The sequence below is a fragment of the Capsicum annuum genome, chromosome 5, assembly GCF_002878395.1.
Source record: "Capsicum annuum cultivar UCD-10X-F1 chromosome 5, UCD10Xv1.1, whole genome shotgun sequence".
Classification (NCBI taxonomy): domain Eukaryota; kingdom Viridiplantae; phylum Streptophyta; class Magnoliopsida; order Solanales; family Solanaceae; genus Capsicum; species Capsicum annuum.
The window spans coordinates 21,120,722-21,126,421 of NC_061115.1; positions in this window are offsets into that span (position 1 = coordinate 21,120,722).

Sequence of the window (5,700 nt, forward strand, 5' to 3'; positions counted from 1 at the left end):
CCTAATACTATATTATAGCTTTCTGGTTTTGGTCCTCAATTGCAGTTCTACATCCTACCACTACAAGTAATACTAGATAAATATAACCTGTATTTTTTCCCCGGAACTTAGGAAAAGCTCTTCCTACATAATTTTTCCATATCTGGGACTCGAACTTGAGATCTTTGAACCTCTTTCGTCGTTTATAGAACTCATTATTATCATTTCTTTCTTTTGCATTACATATAGAGCCGGACTGCTATTTCTTTTAACATCCCAATATACATTCAAGAAGTACATTTTTTTTTTTTTTGAATAATTAGTAGATAAATTCAAAACAAGTACTCTCTCCATTCCATTTTATGTGTCACCTTTTCCTTTTTAGTCTGTAGCCAAAAAAAAATGTAATCTTACTATAATTACAAACAATTTAACTTTAAAATTCACCATTACACTTAATGAAATGATTTATAGCTACACAGAAATCTAAGATTGTTTTAGATCACAAGTATCGAAAGTCTTTCTTTTTTTAAACGCCGTGCCAAATCAAAGGATGGCACATTAAATGGGACGGAGGGAGTAGTTATTATTATTTTTTTTTTTAAAAAAAAAGATAGAAACAATGTCTAATGAGTTGCGCAAAACCAGATAAGAAAACCCAACTGTTCATGAATAGTTTGACTTAGGATTTTGAAAATTTTCCTTTGAATGAACTTGCATGTAACTGAAAAGATAATTGTTGTGACAAAGCCATGTGCCCAAAATGTTATAGCAACTCTCCAAGATTGGAATCCGAGATCTCTGACTAAAAGTGAATAATGCTCAAGCATTCCACCGCAACTATATAGATATTCATCTTAAAACTCTAGCTCTAGTCAAACTACACACTTAAAAATGAGTAGAGCTTTCATGGATAGAGACAAGATATTTTTGTCATCATTGTTTGCCTTCAATGTATAAGTGACATCCTTCTATGGAACTCATAGTAGTAATAAATTCACCAATTAGGAGCAAACTTTAGTACTTCGCAGTAGAAAAATTATTGTACAGTGAAGTTCATTTTGGTGGACTAAATGGAGATAAGAGTAGGAACCAAACTAAAACTTGCAGTATGGCTACTGAAATCCACTGGGTCTTTCTACCTCCACGATATAGGGATAAGGCATGTGTACACTCTACCTCCCTAAACGGTTAGACCCCACTTATGTGACTATATTGAGCTTTTTTGTTGTATCTTTTACTCTTTAATCTTAGGTCTGTTCATGGGGAGATATGATGTGATGATGTGGCATCTAATATTTTCGGTTTGCTCAAAGGCGAATCTAATATTAGCTAGCGTTTTACAATAAATTTTGGGAGTAGATTTGAAAATGGTTTTGGAACTTCCACTCTAAAATGCATACATTCCAAAAATCATAACTTCAAAAACTCAAATTTTCAAGTTTGTAATTGCAACTTCAAAATCTATGGCCAAGCAGGAGTTTAATTGATGGATGTATCCTTTTTTAACCCAAAAGAATCGCCAGTGGATCTCTCAGCATTCGAATCCAAATGAAGTTCTTACCGTTTACAGAGAAAAAGAGGATCTTATAGCATTTCCAAGAAACTCTTTGATGTCTTCCCGAAACAGGATGACTAACCATGTGCTTTTCACATTCCGTGAATAGCCATGACATTGAGAGATATCCACAAAGGCATGGATGGGGAGGGAAAGGAGTAATGTGAGGGGCTGCTGCGGTACTGATGGGCTTGAACCCTCTAGCTCAAATGTGGAAGGCAAAGATCGAGCCTACCAAGTGAGCTAGCCCTCAAATCCGATGGACTTAACATTTTACTTTCGAAATCATGGATTAAAATTTAAGGATTTTTTTTCCAACTTTAGTAATTTTTCACCTTTATATCTATTTTCCATGTCTAATGTAATTGGGCTAAGTTGAACCCGTAGTAGTACGCTTACAGAAAATCCTAAATCCGTCTTGTATGTGTTCTTTATTGTGAAGGATTTAGCTCAAAGTGATTTGTGCAGATGAACCAGAACGTGTGTGTGTACTATGTACATACTCTGCGTTCACCAACTGTGCAGTAAATATCTGGTTATCATATGAGACAGCATCCACTAGCTGCTTATTGCACTTCCTTTCTCGACAGGATCCTTTCTTGTATGGATACCCTGTAATGACAAGAGCTTTGATGAATGCTGAACGACCTATCTTCTTTAATCTTTGTGAATGGTGACAACTTTCTCTCTAACGAGCCCAAAACTTGTGTTCCTTCTCTTATGTTGTTTCCTGCTCTCATCTGACATTATTGTAATGATCCTATATTACCGCTATTCCTTTTTAAAACGGGGGCGAGTTGGATCCGGCATTGTGGGATGATAAATTAGGTAACGGCTGGAGAAACACTAACGATATTACTGATACATGGGAAAGGTAATAGTTAAATTGGTCTTTCAATTGATAGATACTATGAGTTGATCTAGCATGATTTCTACAGCAGACCAGAATGAAGTTTACGCAGACTTTGCAAAGCCTGGTGATTGGAATGGTTAGTATTGACATGATGCTTTTTAGTTTTTCTTAAAACCCCATTACCTTATGATTGTTTCTGAACAGATGCCCGCATGCTTGAGGTGGGAAATGCCAGAATGACAAAGGATGGATACATGGTTCACTTTAGTATCTGGGCGATTTCAAGGGTACATATAGTTCACGTCTTACTAAGGCTGTCTGTGATCGTCGGGGGCAGAATGCATGGTCCATTTTAAACTTCCTTGCTAATTCTAAGCTCCACTTATCATCGGTTGTGATGTAAGAGATGTAACATAAGATACAAGGAAAATACTTACTAACGAGGAGGTCATTGATGTAGATCAAGGTACTAAACGGCATAATTTGTTACTGTAAGTAATACTCTTTCATGGCGTTGAACAGATGAATTAGGCGTCCAGGAAAAAAGGTTAGCATGGAAGGTGATATCGAGGTAACAAAAATCTGTACATGTTAGATGCAGATTGCAGATGATAATCTTTTCTCATTTCGTTACAGGCAGGTCTGGGCAGGACCTCCATCAGACAACAGACTAGCTATAGTGCTTCTCAACCGTAGTCCTCAGAGATATGAAATAACAGCAAACTGGGATGACATTGGAATCCCTCCTAACAGATCCCTCCTAACAGCATCGTGATGGCAAGAGACCTTTGGGAGGTATTGTCTTTGTTACAGTTCCTAATCTGTCTTGCAGAAGAATTAGCCCGTAGGGCTTTGGTCCAGCAGTAACAGCCGGGCGCTGATATGTAATAGTGATCCTTTTAGAATGCACTAGAAAACATTCTACAGCCCAAACATACTCATGAATGATATGTATATCTCTATGTAACACTCAGCCGGATCCATAAAATACTCTGCGTTATACTCAGCCAGATCGATATAGTAGTTGATCATTCACCATTTTAAGAAGCTAAGTTATGAAAAATAAGTCTTTACCAGTATTCACTTCCCAATTACTAACCATTTTAAACTCGATATGGAAATAATTTGGCACATTGTTGATGCAGCACAAGACATTGGAGACAAGATTTGTAGACAATCTGATAGCTACAGTAAACTCTCATGCATGGGAGATGTATGCATCGAAGCTTATTGCTTGAGGATTCATAGAATATTATCTGCACCAGACATCTCAGTGTCTTCTCAATTTGTTATGTTTTTAGTATAATAATGAACTTTTCATTTTGTGTCAAATGTGTACAAAAGAATTAAACATCATTAATAAGATGTTATATAGTAAGAATTTTCTCTACCTAGAGTATAGCTTTCTGAGTTTGATCCATACTTGTTAATTTTTACTTGTCCATGTTACTAAAAATCGATGTCCAACAATGCTTGTCCAGTTTGAAAAATCAATGGATAAGTTGTCCATTTATGCTTATTTACCATTGGTATTAAATAAGTACCGTTCGTTCTCCAATGCATTTTCTAAAGCATGAAATCTATATATATATATATATATATATATATAAAAGGATCATTGGAGGCTCCTGATGTGGCATGCCCCAATGATCAGGAAGTCTATTTATCTTTTTCCTGTTTTTTTTTTAAGTTTTTTATTCATTACCATCTATTTTTTAATTAATAAAACCCATTAATTATCATTGTCATTACCAAGCATTAAACATCATTAATCAAGCAAAAGCATTAATCCAGCAAAATCGCCCGTCTTCCTCCTTTTTCCCTGCTGGCTTTTCCTGATTTCACCATGTTGGCGTTGGCATTTTGTTGCAAGCACAATTAACCAGGTTTTTTTTTTAAAAATTGATTTCCATTTTCATTTATATGGGTTCTGTTTGACTGATCTGATAAACTAGAGGAGAAGCAAGAACTGCTGACGTATGTGAATATGTTACAACAGCAATTAACCAGTTTTTTTTTTTTTAAATTGATTTTGATTTATCTGAGAAAATGGGTCCTGTTGGATTATGGTTGATGTTGGGAGAAGTTTCTAAAGTTCTTACATAGGTGAAGAGCTTCTAAGCAGAGAGATTCGGCAATTCAAGAAGCTACTGCAGAGGAGAAGCAAGAACTGCTGGGCAAAGAACTTATAATTCGCTATTTAATTTAACATTGTATGTAAGCATATCTTTATCTTTGTTAGGTCCTCTAAATTGTGGCTAAAGGAGTTTGCTTTAGGAGAAATAGTTCAAATGTTGCACATGGTTTTTAACACGAAGAAATGACTTATACGACCTCAATCCAGATGGCAACCGGTTAAGATTACTCTTTCATAGATCGTCCTTGATTCAGGGGTGGTTGTTGCAACATAAAATCTGCAAGATCTGGTTATGGCTGGAGAAAGATGGCTTGCATCAAATACGGAGATCCAAAACACCACAATACTGATGTTAAGAAGGTTGTCTTATATAGGCGAAGAACATCTAATTTGATATTTAATTTAACATTGGATACTTATGAAAATCATAAGCTGTGTGTGAATCCCATTGGTGGTAATCTTAAGCATATCCCAAAGAAGCATCGGCTGGAGAAAGATGGCTTCCTACTGATGTTAAGAAGGCTCTCGCAAGTACAGTATAACAACAACTTTTAGTTATACGGAATTTAGGTGCTTTGCAATTATATGTTGGAAAAAATGAGAACCTATGGAGGTGCGTGAATCCCATAGGTGGTAATCTGAAGCATATCCCAAAGAAGCATGGCATGACCTGCAGAAATTTTTATCATCTTCAGCTGGACGATTTGCCATAAGTGCTAGACAGTGCAGGTAATGAGTTGTCACTTACTTTTTGCCTTATTGGATAATGGTTGATGTTTGAGGAACTTTCTAAAGTTCTTATATAGGTGAAGAACTTGTAATTTGATATTTAATTTAACATTGGATACTTATGAAAATCAGAATCTGTGCGTGAATCCCATCAGTGGTAATCTTAAGCATATCCCAAAGAATCATCGACTGGAGAAAGATGGCTTGCTACTGATGTTAAAAAGGCTCTCGCAAGTGCAGTATAACAACAACTTGTAGTTATGCAGAATTTAGGTGCTTTGTAATTATATATTGGAAAAAATGAGAACCTATGGAGGTGCGTGAATCCCATAGGTGGTAATCTGAAGCATATCCCAAAGAAGCATGGCATGACCTGCAGAAATTTCTATCATCTTCTGTTGGACGAGTTGCCATAAGTGCTACACAGTGCAGGTAATAGTTTGT